The sequence below is a fragment of the Felis catus genome, chromosome A3 (genome assembly GCF_018350175.1).
Source record: "Felis catus isolate Fca126 chromosome A3, F.catus_Fca126_mat1.0, whole genome shotgun sequence".
Classification (NCBI taxonomy): Eukaryota; Metazoa; Chordata; class Mammalia; order Carnivora; family Felidae; genus Felis; species Felis catus.
The window spans coordinates 73,055,065-73,070,892 of record NC_058370.1 but is presented as its reverse complement, the minus strand read 5'-3'; the positions used below and the strand labels follow the sequence as shown (position 1 = coordinate 73,070,892).

Below are 15,828 nucleotides of genomic sequence, written 5' to 3'. Positions count from 1 at the left end.
TGAAGCCTTGGGCACTTTGCATCATAAATCAGAAACAAATCCAGGAGTGAGAAAGAGTGAAGGAGACAAGTACCTGGCTAGGAACACTAAGTTTCTGCACACACTTTGTATTAGGTTTTGTTCATGGTGTTTCATGTTCTGGACCATTCCTTCCACATTTATACATTTTCTCCTGGTCCTTGGAAAACTGAAGTCTCTGTGGAACATTCCATGAATGATCATCAGCATTACGTTCTACTAAAATAACTGGGACCTATTTATAAACCACAGGAAATTGTTCTTGCTCAGGATACTGTCTGAATAAGTAATTTAAAAAGTGGAAAACACTGTCAGTCTTCCATATGTTTTCTCTATTTATTGTTTCCCAAACTGGCCTTGAACATTCCTATCTCTATACCTTTGTTTATGCTATTCTCATAGCTCACATACCTTCCTCACTTATTCAAATCCTCTCCTTCTTTAAGATTCAGCTCAAATATCACTTTTTTCAGGTAGAAATTTCTATAACTTTTGACATGGGTCCTCACCCCCCACAACCCAGGGATCTTTTTTTTCCCCTCAAAACTATGAGTCACTTGTACCCCCAACACATCACTTAGCACTTAAGTCCTACCCTATTTTGTTTTCTTCTTGTTGCCATTACATAAAATTGGGATTTCCAGAGAGACTGTGAACACCTTGAAGAGAAGCTCCCACATGAATAAACCAAGATAGCATCCAATACACAGCTAAGAACACAGAAGGTGCTTAGTGTTGTGGATATAAGGTGATGGTTTTCAAATGGTCTAAAGCCAAATAAAAGAAAATCACAGAAACCCGACGTGCAAAATAGACAAAAGTTGGCCCAGTGTGGTAGAAGTTGGAGTATAGATAGGGACACTGGCATCCCATAAAATGGACCCCATTCCCTACCCTCCTCTTTGCTCAGATGCTGGAGCATCCCCACAGCTCACACTCCCTTTCTCCCTTGGCCTGTCCATGCCCAGTGTCCCCAGGCTTCTGTGCTGGGAACCTGACCTTCCCAGCACCTTAGTGGCCTCATTCCATTCCCTCCAGGCATAAGCATAGATGTGTCTGAGCTGAGCTGTTAGAACTCTCCAGTGTGCTAATGTTACCTACCCGCTCCAAAATGTTTGCATTCTCATAGAATTTTTCTAAAGAGAGCACCTCAACCACACCCATGGATCCCTAACCGGTCACTTGGAGAACTCAATATGGCTGATCATGGAACAGTCCTTTTGACCACATTCCCTCTTTCCTACTGCCCCAGCATATTCCCTTAGGAATGCCTGTGTGTTTGAAATTCTGGAAGTCCCCAATAGTATTTTCTGTCAACACAAACATACTCTTCCCCATAAGCAAAATTCTCTTTTCTCTTTCATACTCTCAATTAATTGGAAGGAAATAGAGCAAGCAAAGTTACCGGTAGTAATTTTTTTTAATTGAGGTAAAATTGACATATAGCATTATATTAGTTTCATTTTAATGAAATTATAATGATTTCATGCAAATACATTTTGCAAAGTGATCACCACAATAAGTCTAGTTAATATCTGTCCCTGTTCACAGTTACATTTTTTTTTCTTGTGATGAGAACTTTTAAGATCTATTCTCTTAGCAACGTTCAAATATGTAATACTGTATTACCAACTACAGTCATTCTGGTGGTACATTTTGTGTGTGTGTATTTTTAATGACTGAAACAAAACAGATTTAAAACCTCAGCTCCTGGAAGAACCATTTGTTCTTGCCGGTCCTGTACCTCTCTTGGAAGTTTACCTTGGCTACTACTCAAGCCTTGCATTTAAGAGCAGGGTCTCTGAAGACATCCTTGTTGACGACAGTTTTGTCCAAGAGGATATGCACAGAGTACTTTATGGGCATGCATGATTGTAGTTATAAACTTTCACAAAAGACTTGATCTTTGACCTCTTGATGATTTCCTTCTTTCCCATGGCAGCTTGTCACTTTGCAGGGATAGCGGTCAATTCTAGCCACCAGAGCATGGCTGTAGGGACAGTCTGAGGTATCATCATCAACATTCTTCATGATAACTGCTTTGCATCTGGAGCAGTGACTGGCCAGGACCAGCATCACCTTCCCCGGTTTCATGAACTTGCCCATCTTGATGCCATCTAAATGAACTTGCCCATCTTCGAGCCTCTAGAAGAAAGCTCTGGTGGTACTTTAAATGGCACAAGACACATCTCATTCAGAGCACAGAAACAGAATGAAGAGTGGCTGTACTGTCCACTCCTTGGCCTGGCATTATTCCAGCCCATTTGCCCCAGTGCTGGACTGCACTCCTCCAACATTGACCACTATGGCCTCCTGCTCTCTCGGGCTCCACACTCGCATTCTTGCTCCTCCCCTGATTTGCCAAACATGCTTATTGGACTAACAATGGGTTTGTCCTTGACTTTACACCCTGTTGACCTCTTTGATTATGGAGATCCAGTTTTCACTTCAGACCCCAACTCAGACCCTGGTGCTCTTAGTTTTGTTCACTGGCCAGGGGCCTGTCTGGGTCCACAGATCCTGGCAACTTCAACCTTCAAAACACCAGGCCCTGCCAACCACAGACGGCAGGCCACACTTGCCAGCTGCAATCTGGGGCTATCTTCCAGGAGACCCTCTTGCCTGTGCTACGAGCCCACTTCCATTCAGTTCCAAACCCTTAACTTAGCAACTCCGATCTCAGTAGCCTCCTGACTTCACACTGCATGTGTTCTTCCCACTATTTACACTCAGATTACCTCTACAGACTTTGGCCTTATTCACCTTTGCCGCTCCATGTGCCCTCTAAAACCCTTTGGCTTCTCTGCCCACCCCCCCCCCCCCCCGTACCTGGCCCACTGCAAGGAGAAGTCATAGCCTCACCATCACCAGTGTGGAACATTCCACTGGCCCCTGAGGAGTGGGCATAAGCCAATCAGGAGAATGATTTTCCTGGTAAACCAGTCAGAGAGAAGAGCTTTTTGGTGTTCTTAAGTCCACTGTGCAGGTCAGGAGATTATTCTCAGAGAGAGATATGAAATAGGGAATTTAAATCTGGAGTCTTAGTCCAGTTACAAGGAGGTACACACATTTTATAAAGGGAAAGTGATTTAATCTCTCTCCCATCATTTTACCAGATGGGCTGAGTCCTGCTGGGAATGTGCTGCGAGGGAAAACGTTTATCAGGAAGAGAAGTAAAGGACCTGGGATTCTTGTTATCCATCTTCCATAAGCAGTCATTTCTTTTTTCTTTTGTATTTTTTTTTTTTTTTAGGGAGAAAAAAGTGTTGGCCTGAACTCCTCGTGCTTTCTTATGTAATAAAAAAGTCAAGCAAAGGTCATGTCTTGGTTCAGCCTGGACTCGGCAGACTGCCTGCATTATTACAGTGCTGGGAGTCTGAGGCTCTTTGCTCCTTGAGGATTATCATGCAATTCCTCCACAAGTGGTAGGCCTCTTTCTCTGCAGAGGGGGCCCATCTCAGGGCAGGCCATTATGATGTCTACTCTGTTGTTGATGTTCAGCAAGAGTTATATACATCTTAATGGTTTTATAGTAGAAATATTACACTTGGGGGCACCTGGGTGGCGCAGTCGGTTAAGCGTCCAACTTCAGCCAGGTCACGATCTCGCGGTCTGTGAGTTCGAGCCCCGCGTCAGGCTCTGGGCTGATGGCTCAGAGCCTGGAGCCTGTTTCCGATTCTGTGTCTCCCTCTCTCTCTGCCCCTCCCCCGTTCATGCTCTGTCTCTCTCTGTCCCAAAAATAAATAAACGTTGAAAAAAAAAAAAAAGAAATATTACACTAGGGGGCAAGATTTCCAAAACCAGTTCTCTGACTATGCTAAGTCACTAGCCTATCTGGGTCCCTTTGCTCATTTGTAAAATTATAAAGGTTGATCCCATCAATGAGGTTGATATAAACCTTAGAGATACCCTCCAGCTCTGATATTCCCCAACTTTGTAATAAATCCTAGTTGGCATCTAAGCACTGATCAGAACTCTATAAACCAGATAAGATATTCTAGAATTGAATATATTAGTATCCCTCAGGGATCTTAGTAATAGAGTCTTTGCTTCAAAAGGAAATCAGCTTTTTCTTCAATAAATAACAAAGATTAGGGGCACCTGGGTGGCTCAGTTGGTAAAGCATCCAACTTTGGCTTAGGGCATGATCTCACAGTTCGTGGGTTCAAGCCCCACATTTGGCTCTGTGCTGACAGCTCAGAGTCTGGAGCCTGCTTCGGATTCTGTGTCTCCCTCTCTCTGTGCTCCTCCCCTGCTCACACTCTGTCTCTGTCTCTCAAAAATGAATAAACACTTTTTTAAGTTTAAAAAAGTAACAAACATTAAATGAGATAATATATCCATGGGAAATCTAGCATGGAGGGGCACAATACATTTCAGTTAATGGGGCATTTCCTATACTAGCATTTCCCAGAATATAATTCTAGAAAGACTATGCTTTCACTGAGATTCACCAAGGCAACTGTATCCTAAAAGGTCCTTTATAATGTTTTTTAATACATTCAGGATCCAATCAAGGATCACATAATTGCATTTAGTTATTGGTTGTCTTTAGTTATTTTTAATCTAGAATAGTCTTTTTTTCATTTTTCATAACATTGATAATTTGAGGAGTCTCCCCTGGTTATGTTGCAGAATATCACACAGTCTGGATTTATGTGGTTGTTTCCTCATGTTTAGATTCAGAGTTAACATGTTTGGCAAGAAAACTGCAGAAGTGATGTTTGTACTGTTATTTTTTAAAACTATTTTTATTTTACCTTTCATCTGTGATCAAATCTGATAGAAATACGTAAGGTGGAAATGGAAGGCTCCCCAAAATGCCAACTCCCGGAAATAACCAGTATTTACATTTTAGTATATATGCCATTACATTTTTTTCCTTCGCATAGAACAAAAATGGAATCATTTTCTACATCATTTTTTGCAACTGGTCCTTTTTCCTTATTACTGTTTCTTGGAACGCTTTCTGTGTGAGTACCTGTAGGTCTACCTCATTCCTTTCAGTGGTTTGTTTCCAGCGTTTAGCTCTTAGGAATGATTCTGCAACCATCATCCATATACATTTTTGTCTTTGTGTATGTCTGTAAGTTTTTTCATAGATTCTATTCATTAAAGTAAAGCTTCTGGATCAACTTTGACCTTGCAAAACTGCCACCACAAAACATATCAATTAACACACTCAACAAATATGGAGGAAAGTGACTGTTTCCTCACATCTTCTCCTGGTTTTACCACCACCATTTTTTTCTTTTCTTTTTCTTTTTGTTAGAAAGAGAGAGCACAAGCAGGGGACAGGGGCAGAGGGAGAGACGCAGAGAATCTCAAGCAAACTCCATCCTCAGTGTGGAACCTGACGAGGGCCTCAATCCCATCACCTGAGCCAAAAACAAGAGTTGGATGCTCAACCAATTGAGCCACCTAGGTGCCCCACCAACACCCTTTTTGATCTTTGCCAATGGGAAGTGAAACTTGCCTTATCATTATCACTTGAATTTTTAAACTATAAGCAAGGTTAAGTATATTTTTGTATGTCTATTTACTGTTTTTTAAGGTTCCCTCCCCGCCCCGAATTATCTATATCTATCCTTTGCCTATTTTCCACAGGATTATATTTTTCTTATTGATTTGTAACACTCATTTTTATGTTAAATAAGTTAGCCATTTGTTTTCTGGAGGTGTAATAATTATTTCGTCTAGTTAATTGAAGCACCTAAGTAACACCCTGTGACAGGTGCTCCAAAGAATACGCCTAACTAGAAGAAAGCCATACATAGATCCTTCTCTTTGAACTTTCCATACAACGAATAGGGGCAAGGCACCTACTTGATTCAAATCTCTACGCATAAATATGTCATATGCTTATAACATGTATGCTGGACCCTGTGTGTATAATTGGAAAGTGTCTTTTCAAAAAATGTTTTCTCTGTGGTAAATTTCTTTCAAAAAAAAACTATGTTGAGATTCTTTAAGACAAAATTCTTAAACTACTGGGCTGGGCTGTGGGGGGGTTATAAGGTAGAAGCGGAAATTGTTCTGAAGCTGGAAATAGGGTGCAGATAATGAAATCCAGTGTTTACAGCTGGCCAAATCTTCTTTCCCCCCCCCCATAGCTAAACACAGTTTGGAAATCATGCCTCTGGAAAGTCTCAAGAAGCTCCGAGAAGAGCATCTTCAGAAGATAGACTGTGTCCACTGAATTTTCTCCCACCTCGAGCTTCTGGGTTCTGTTCTGTGGCTTCTTGTTGGCAGTCTGCCGATTGCATTGTCAGATGCACTGCCGGCCCAAGTTCAATCTTCAGAAATCTTTCCAAACGAAAATGACTTCTGGGCCAAAGTTGTTTTTTGTTTTGTTTTGTTTTTGCTTTGTCTTTCCTATCCCAACCAAGTTGGATTCTTTTTCTCACAGTTTGGATCATGTCATTGCATTTTGTAGGAGCAAGATTGTCAGCTTCAGAGACACCTATATTTGGTGATAGTGAGTTATGTTCAGCTTTTTTGCAACATTCTTCTTAATCATCTATCCCAGTTAAGTGGACATGCTGGCTCTGTGCCTGGTACAAAAATTAAAGATTAGTTAACTGGATTCACTAGGTACATTGCCGCCAGCTCAATTTAGGACACACAATTAACTCTCTTACCTCCTCTAAGTGTCACACTCACTCCTCTGGCCTAAAAGTAACACATTTTTTCTTCTTGTTCAATACTAGTGACTCCTTCATAGAAAGAGACAAAAGAAAAATTAATCTCCAACTTTTGAGACCCCAGAGCTGGATTTGTCAGCAAACTGGAATACGTTCAGTCTCCAATAATAAAACATTTTCATATGTTGCTCATAGGGAGTTAGAATACATTTGCTGGGAATTTGATTTCACACATGTAGGCGGTCTAGGAGGGCAAAAGTGAGATATCCACCCCCAGCCCCCAGCACAGCCAAGAAATAGGAAACGGAGAAATAAACACATACAGCCAAAAAATAGGAAATAGGGAAACAAACACACTTTCTGAGTGTTAAACTATGAAGTCAACACATAATGGCACCGTGCAGACAGACATACATAAAAATCTTCTTAAAGGGGCAGAAATCAATATCTATCCTATGCCTTTAAGGTTAAACTGCTGTGGACTCCAGGATAAACTCACACTGAAAGAAAAAATGCACATTACTTGTAAAAGGAAACACAGCAATGTTGCATGACAGCTTTTCTGGTGGTTATATAATATAGATATATTAATTTTGTTTCATCATTGCTATTCTTTCCATCTGCCTTTTTTCCCACAGGAGAGACTCACTGGAACAAAAATACTTTCTTTTTTTATTTTTTTAACGTGCTGTAATTGCTAACATAGTGGATCTGCTTCAGGACTGTGATTAAAAACACTCATCTGACTTGGTTGGGACAGAACCTACTATACCTACTTGATTTGTTAAGCTACAACTGAAATATTTTGATAAGAAAAAAATAGGAAACAGCTCTACAAATAAACAAAGGTACATCTGCAGTGAAATAAAAACTTTCCTGTCATGAGAAATAAACTCCTAACATCTCTTCTCTGAAGCAGAGAAAAGCTGGCATAGAATATGGCTTATTGTGCTACTGATAAGTTTATTTAAAAATTAGGTCTTATGGATGAAGCATATTGACTATCACATCTTTTGGTTCCACTCCTCAGCAGCTATTCAGTGAACTAGGACTTCATAAACAGAATGTTGAGAAAAATATTTCTGCTGCTTCATGGACACACCCATAACACATTCGACAGTGGTCTCCCACGCCCTGGATTTACCCACTCATTCTGTACCACGCAGCAGACAGCAGTCAAGTACATGTTGATTGGATTGTACCACAAGGATATTCATCCTAGCTAATCATCTGTAAGGGAGATTGTTTATCTCCTATAAACGTCGAATGTCTAAAGATTTTGACTGAATTTTGGCCATCAAGTTTGATGTTCCCCAATGACCGAACCAGTTAGAAGAAAAACCAAACAAACAACTATTGCACTCCTCATTCTTTTGTTTGGAGTGATTGTGCCATGATTACTTAATTTGCTTTTCATACTTTGCAGAGAAATTTAAATAGCTCAGATGTTTAACTCTTGGGGGAAAAAATTGGTTACTAGTCACACGTAGCAACTACCTCCCTTGAGAAACATCACAAGGACGTTACAATTGACTGCTGGGTTTGTTCAGCATAGCATGAACAAACTTAACATGTTTACATCCCGTATCAAATACTATCTTAAAAACAAAGGCACCACTCGAGCCAATCAAAGCAAGGACCCTCATTTTTAGCACCGTGGCACTGCTCTCCCTCACTCTCACATTTTCAACATGTTAAAATGGTTCTGTTCTTACAATATAGGAGTTCGTGTATGTGTCAGAACCACCAAATGCAAATAAAAGGTGGTCAGGGCACCATTCCATGACTGTCTGTAGAACTCAAAGCTGTTGACCATAAGGAGAAGGGAATTCCAAAGCAAAGGCCTTGTTGGAAACCATGGCCTCAGGGATTCAGTGGACACTGCTCATAGGCCCTGGGGAATAGCTGTGCAACCACCCCAAACCACAGTGACGCCAATGAACTCGCGGAGTCAAATCCTAACAGCATACCTGAAAGCACAGGGAGAAAAGCATTTCAGCTGAATAGATGGATTCTGAGATGAAAAGCACGTTGGAATAGGCCGTTCCCCAAGACCCCACCCTGAAAAAACCCTCTACTTGCTGTTGTCTGAAATTGTCTTACTTCTTTGGTTTAGGGCTTTCTTAAGCCCTAAACCTTAAGCCTTTTTCTTAAGCCTTTTTCTTAAGCCTTTCTTTTCATTTTTTAGATGAAAATAATTTGAGAGAGGTATAATATTGTTCTTAGTATTATGCTAATGCATAATAGCTGCTCTTAGTTACCCATGCCTTTACATGAACAAGGAATAGAATGTTCCTAAAATAAAATGTGCTTCTAGAGCACAGGGACACAGGAAGAACCAGCCTTCTTTGGGTCCTTGGGGAGAGGATGCTGCAAAGGTGAGGAGCTGGGGCTTGATGCTTGACGTTTTGCTAATGGCCTCTCTGGTATCCTGCTTAAGTTTCACTCCAGGGGACAGTACTGGTATTTAAGCTGCTGTGAAGCAAACGGGGAGTGGGCTGCCTGAGTGCTGAGTAGGAGAAAGAGCTGTTGATCTGCAGAGGCAGCGTTGTGTAGCAGAAAGAAATGGGGTTGGTGATTGGAAAACCATTTTGTCGCTTTCTGTGGCTTGTAGGTTCTTCCTGTGTAATCAAGTCCCCTTGCATGGAAGATTAGCCTTCTCTAGGTATTTACAAAATTAATGTTTCAAGTTAGTTCCCAAACCCAAGCCTGCCAATGCACAGGGCTGGAGAAACTTCCATAAGCAAGAAATGGCAATTGGTGGATCTCAGGAGAGAGGAGCCAACATCCCTCCCCCATTCCTCACTTGCTGCCACTACTGTGTCTCTGCCCAGAGATTGAAGTTTTGTTTTTCACCTTTCTGAGTGGATCTCAAAGCCTTTGACAGACAAGAATGAGGGTTATCCCAGGACAGGGCTCTTAGTTTGTATTCATCAGATTACACTTGGCCAAAGCAACAGTCTCAGTTGGAAGCAGGAACAGGCTTCATGCTTCCTAAGAAGTCTCGTAGGGATTTTGAAAGCACAGGATGAGACTGGAGTATGAGGCAAGTCTCAAAGTAACTAAAAAATGTGGCATCAGTGTGCCTCCCTGAGACTTACACACTGCATATGTTGTGCGTATTCCTTTAATTCGATAGGCCAGCTGGTGGTAGTGGTGATAGTGTGCAGTAGACAATAATAACCACCGGCATTTACATAGCATTTATGACACACCAGACACTGTTCTAAGACCCTTAATACATCAATAAATAACAACCCATAATATGGGTACTATTAGCATCCTCCCATTTGACAGATGAGAAAACTGAGGCACAGAGAGATTAAGTAACTTGCCAGAAGGCACATAACAATAATAGAATGCATTACCTTTTAAATTGTAAAAATAACCGCACTGCTATTGCCTTCATTCTGCAGATCAGGAAACTGAGGCTCAGAGGTCTGATGTAACTTATCTAAGGTCACACAGTGTTGAAGTGCTAGCGTGGCCCACTCCTAACATTTAGGGACCTTGGAGCAAGCATACAAATTGAGACCCATATTCCATGGCAAAAGCTATATAGCAAGCTTAAAGTTAAATACAATATCTTCTCTTTTCCTGCTTCATAACAACTTGGAAGGCCAGATTCAAATTTAGAATTTTCAGACTTCTTGGTTTGAGCCAGAAAGAGGCAGTGCACAGCGAGCCATGCCCCAGTCCCTGGCCTGGTGCCCTTCTCTTTCCAGCCCCGAAACTCACACACAGATACTTCGGCACACGCTGTCCAACTCTTGTCTGTTCTGTCCACAAACAGCTGCCCCTAAGCCACCCTGAAAGCTAGGAGATACATACCCTTGGGAAGGCATGCCTGGGAAGAGGCCTGTGCAGGTCCTGCGAACAGACTTAGGGCCATGGGCACAGTGAATTCTGGTGTCTCAGTACCTGGAGCATGGTCTAGAGAAGATAGGGGCTCTGGTGGGCATGTTCTTTGACCTACTGGACTCTTGCCTCCATGGAGTGGAGCTTGACCTGAGGAGGGCCAAGGTAGAGCTCTCTAGACCTCACAGCTCAGAGCAGATGCCCCTCTAGTCAGGCTCTGAGAGAAGCACTGGTAGTGGTCACAGGGCTTTAAACCTGTCTACCTGACCCCAACGTCCTTGCCCTACTGAACCACCATTAATGTCACTCCTCTGCTTCTAACTCCAGTTTTCCTGTCACTGGGACCTGAAGTGGTAGGTAGAGGAACAGCATGGGAAGGAAAGAACCCTAAGGTGGGGGGCAGGGGCGTAGCAGATGAAGGGAAGAAGTTCCCCTCACCCTCTCTCACACCCTCCTTTTCCACCCAGCCCTGCCTCTGGCAGCCAGCTAGGACTGCACAGACACTGCCCAGAGCAAATCCAAGTTCCAACCACACCCTTTCCTTGTTTACGAACACAAAGCAAGGGAGAGAAAAGGAACAGCTTTGAACTGGATTCTTTCAAAGACTGTTAATTCTCTCTTAACCTGTTAGATAAGACTTCTGAGCAATTAACTTGCCTAGAGAAAAGCCCTTTTTCCTCCTTCAGTTATTAGAAGACAGCCAAGGGGCCTGCAGGCCTAGCTGGTCCTGCCCCTGCAGTTACTTCCTGGCACCTGGCATGGGCTATTTACATGGATTTAGGAAGGATCCTGTCAATCTGTCCAGGCTTCTAAATTTAGTTTCCATACATAAATGCAATTTCCTGTGTTAGCTATCATAATTGAAATTTTCCACAGGCTTAATTTTGTGTTGTTGACGCTCAGATGTCATCATTCGCGGTGTCATGCTTCCCTTTTTAAGGAACTACATTAACACCCCCACTAACCCACAGCTCGCAAGCTCCCGACTGCATTCACAGCTAAAACTGCAGCCAGCAAGGGCCGTGGACCCCGACTGTCTGCCGCAGTGCACTCCCCCAGCGGGCCTCAGTTGCACCCTTCTCTCCTTTTCCACAGGCACTGGGGGAGTGAAGACAGACCTCTTGCCAGAATACCAGAGCGTTCGTGTCCCAGTCCTGGGACTCAGAAACCCATCCAAACCAGCAAGAGGAAAAACACAGTATTTTGTCGTGAGGTGTAGGCCACACTCGGCCAGAGAATGCCTCCAGATCTCTCCAGAGGATTGAAAACAGGAACAGGAAAGCTGTCAGGAACTGACCTCTCTTCTCGCCACCCCCACCCGCCTCGATAGTTATTGTATCTTTTCTCTCTCCCTACGGTCCACTTCTCTCTGCTTCTCCACTCCTTGGCACCCCGAACGGCTGGGCAGGAAGCCCCACAGTCCTCTCCTGGAGAGCCAGGCTAACCACAGCTGGGTACTCAATTCCAAACTGAGATAATTTGATTGGCCCTGCTTGAGTCAGATGTCTATGTCTGGTCCAATCAGCTATGGCTCAAGAAGATGGGTGGAGTCAGAGACAGTATGAATAAGTCTGCAATTCAGGTCCTTAGGATGGAGTAGATGAGAAGTTTTCATTGATGTGGGTGGGCAGATGCCCTGAAGGCAGGTTGGGTCCCCTACCCAGATTGTACCTGTTTAAGATAGATGAGTATCTCTTTACCTTTGCCTTAACTCTTTGAATGATAAAGCAGTTAGAGGTCAGGTGTCACTTTTTTTTTTTTTTTAATTTTTTAACGTTTATTTATTACTGAGAGACAGAGAGACAGAGCATGAGCAGGGGAAGGGCTGAGAGACAGGGAGACACAGAATCTGAAGCAGGCTCCAGGCTTTGAGCTGTCAGCACAGAGCCCTATGCGGGGCTCGAACTCACAAACTGTGAGATCATGACCTGAAACAAAGTCGGTCGCTTAACCGACTGAGCCACCCAGGCGCGCCTGGGTGTCACATTTATGTGAGTTCCGTTGCACATTGTACATGCTTCTTTACCAGGAATTGTCATGATGGCAGTCTCCTCATCATCAGTACCCTTTCTGGCTTTCTGTTGTGGAGCCATTCCTGAAGGCCAAACTCAGAAGTAGAAAGAAATATTGTGGAGAACCCAATATGATCACCACATAGCATTTTTGCCTGGTTTAAGCCTGCTTGGAACTTGCATAGAAAAATGACTGTTGTCAATTTGATTCACTTTTTAGGCCCCGAGCCTAATCATAGCATTCATTGCATTTACTTGACCTGTCTAATATGTAAAAACAATAGCCCATTCTACACTCTGAAATATCATAAACCTCTCAGTCCATAAATCCCAGACCAGGATATCTGAGGAATTTTTGGCAGATCCACCCAAGGAATAAGGCCAATCTAGATGTGAGAGGAATTTCTTGAGTTTCAAGCCAACCAAGAACATTAACACTTCACCCATATTTCAGAGGAATGCAATCATTTTGTACAGTTGGACAGTCTTTAGGGAATGGGCAGTATTACTATTATACATTTTAAGAAATGTGTATTTGGTTTCCCTGGTATTAATGTTCATGGGGAACAAAGCACTCATTGCAAACTAAATTTGGGGCATGGTATAGTCTATGCTGCCAGATTCGGTTTTTTCTTCTTTCTTTCTTTCTTTCTTTCTTTCAACTCTTCTTGATGGAATGACTGAAGAGATATTCTGCACCAAAATCAAGATGTAAGCTAAATTTCATTAATCTCTTTATTAATTCATTTGCTGTTCATTGGACATTTGCTATGTGCTGCTCCCTGCACTAGATGCTGTGTATGCAGAGATAAAGGACCCAAGCCTTGCCCTCAACCCACTCACAGTTCATCAGTGAAGAGAGGTGTATAAACCAAAAATGACAGTGCAATGTAGGAGGGGTGATAAGTACATAGAATGTTAAAGGAGGACAAGGAAGGCACTTCTAACTCAGCCTGGGTTGGGTGGGGTGAGGAAAAACTTCCTGGTGGAGAATGAAGTCTAAGTTTTAAAAGGAGTTAACCAGCTAGATGAAATGGGAATGGTATTCAGGAAGGAGGAGAGCATGAAAGAACACGATGCATTGCAGGTATTTGGTGATAGGCTTATTTTGGCTGGGGTAAGGCCAGGATTAGTACAGATAGGGTTGGAAAGGTTGACCTGGGACCAGGTCACAGGGCTTTAGGTCAGGCTAAAGTATTGGGATTTTATTCTTGGGTAAGATGGAGTCTTCACAATATTTCTTTTTTTTAGGAAAAAAAATTATTGAAATGTAAAATATATGCAGAAACATGCACATGTGATAAGTGTTCCGCAAGCACATATGATAAGTTCATGAACTGAACACAGCTGGATACCCAGAAACTTGATCATCATGTAACAAGAACCCCTGTAGGCCCATCTTGTTCCCTTCAAGTTAGTACATCCCTCTCCAAGGAGGCCCACCTGCTTAACTTCTAACACAATGGATTCCTTTTGCTTGTTTTTGAACATTATTTAAGTGGGACTTTACTATATGTACTTTTCTGTCTGGCATCTATCAGCCAGAGTTATGTTTCTGAACATCATCCACTCTGACACATGGAGATATAGTTCATTCAATATCATGGTTGTATAATATTCTATCGTATGAATTTGCCATAATTTATTTATACTTTCTACTACGTACCAACATGTGAGTTATTTCCAGTATGAGGCTACTATAAGTTGTGCTGCTATGAATACTCTTGCATATGTCTTTTGGTGAGTATATGTATGCATTTCCACTGGATAAAACACTGAGGAGTGGAATATCTGGGCCTTAAGCTTAGCATATACTCAGCTTTATTTGGATTCTGCCAGTTTTACAAAGTGATTGGACTAATTTAAAGTCCCAGTAGCAGCATATAAGAATTCCAGTTGTTCCAGTTTCCAACAATTGATATTGTTCATCCTTTTCATTTTAGCTATTATGGTCTGTATGTGTGTAATTGTTATGGACTGAATTGTGCCTTGCCCACTCCCCACCCCCAGCCTGCTAAATGCATGTGCTGAAGCCCTAACCTTCAACGTAACTGTATTTGGATTTACAACGTTTACAGAAGTAATTGCATTTCAATGAGGTCATAAAAGGGTGACCCTAATATGATAGGACTGGTGTCCATAGAAAAAGGGGAAGAGACACTAGAAAGCTCTCCCTCTGTCTGTGCACACACGGAGAAAAAGCCATGTGAAGACACAGTCAGTTGGCCAACTATCTGCAAGCCTGGAAGAGAGTTCGTATCAGAAATAAATCCTGCTGGCACCATAATCTTGAATTTCCAGCCTCCAGAACTGTGGGAAAATAAATATCTATTATTTAAGCCACCTAGTCTTTGGTATGTTGTTACGGCAGGCCAAGATGACTAATGGAGTATTGGAATCTCATTATAGTTTTAATTTGTATGTTACTCCTCAAAGTGTATTTTTTCTTAATTTTTTTTTCTTTTTTAATTTTTTTTTCAACGTTTATTTATTTTTGGGACAGAGAGAGACAGAGCATGAACGGGGGAGGGGCAGAGAGAGAGGGAGACACAGAATCGGAAGCAGGCTCCAGGCTCCGAGCCATCAGCCCAGAGCCTGACGCGGGGCTCGAACTCACGCAGCGCGGGATCGTGACCTGGCTGAAGTCGGACGCTTAACCGACTGCACCACCCAGGCGCTCCTCTCAAAGTGTATTAAATAACAAGAAAGTTACTAGGTTTATACTATAGCTTTAGGACTAAAAATAAGGAGAAATAACAAAAAGCTAAAGGAACAATCTAGGCAAAAATTTATGAGAGCCTGAACAAAGTCAGAGCCAGTGGGTTGGAGAGAAGGAGTTAGGTCAATAAATAGAAAAGAAAAGAATTGGCAAATCATTTAGATGTGGAAAATAAAGAAGAGAGAGGTGCCAATTTAGCATTTTGTCCAAGAGTGGCCCTAGAGCCAAGCTATGTGAATTCAAAACCTGGCCCTATCACTTAGTAGCTGTGTGACCCGAGCTACATATTTTATCATACCAAACTTCCATTACTTCAACTATAAATTAAGGAATTAATAAAAATAACAACTTTTTTCTAGAGTTACTATGAAAACTAAATGAGATAATGTAAAGTACCTATGGGAAAGAAACATATATCATATAATTATATAAATATAATTAATGTATATAATTTATATATTCCTATATAAATATACAAATTTCTATATAAAAATAGAAATTTCTATTTAATATATAAACTTAATATAATATTAATACATTAATGTTTATAATTAACATAATTATAAATTTTCAATTA

General features: G+C 41.8%; 1 pseudogene; it reads right to left on the bottom strand.

Annotated features, from left to right (window-relative positions):
• Positions 1 to 1,535: 1,535 nt before the first annotated feature.
• Positions 1,536 to 2,795, bottom strand: LOC123384215 (annotated as a pseudogene).
• Between the last annotated feature and the right edge of the window lie 13,033 nt (positions 2,796 to 15,828).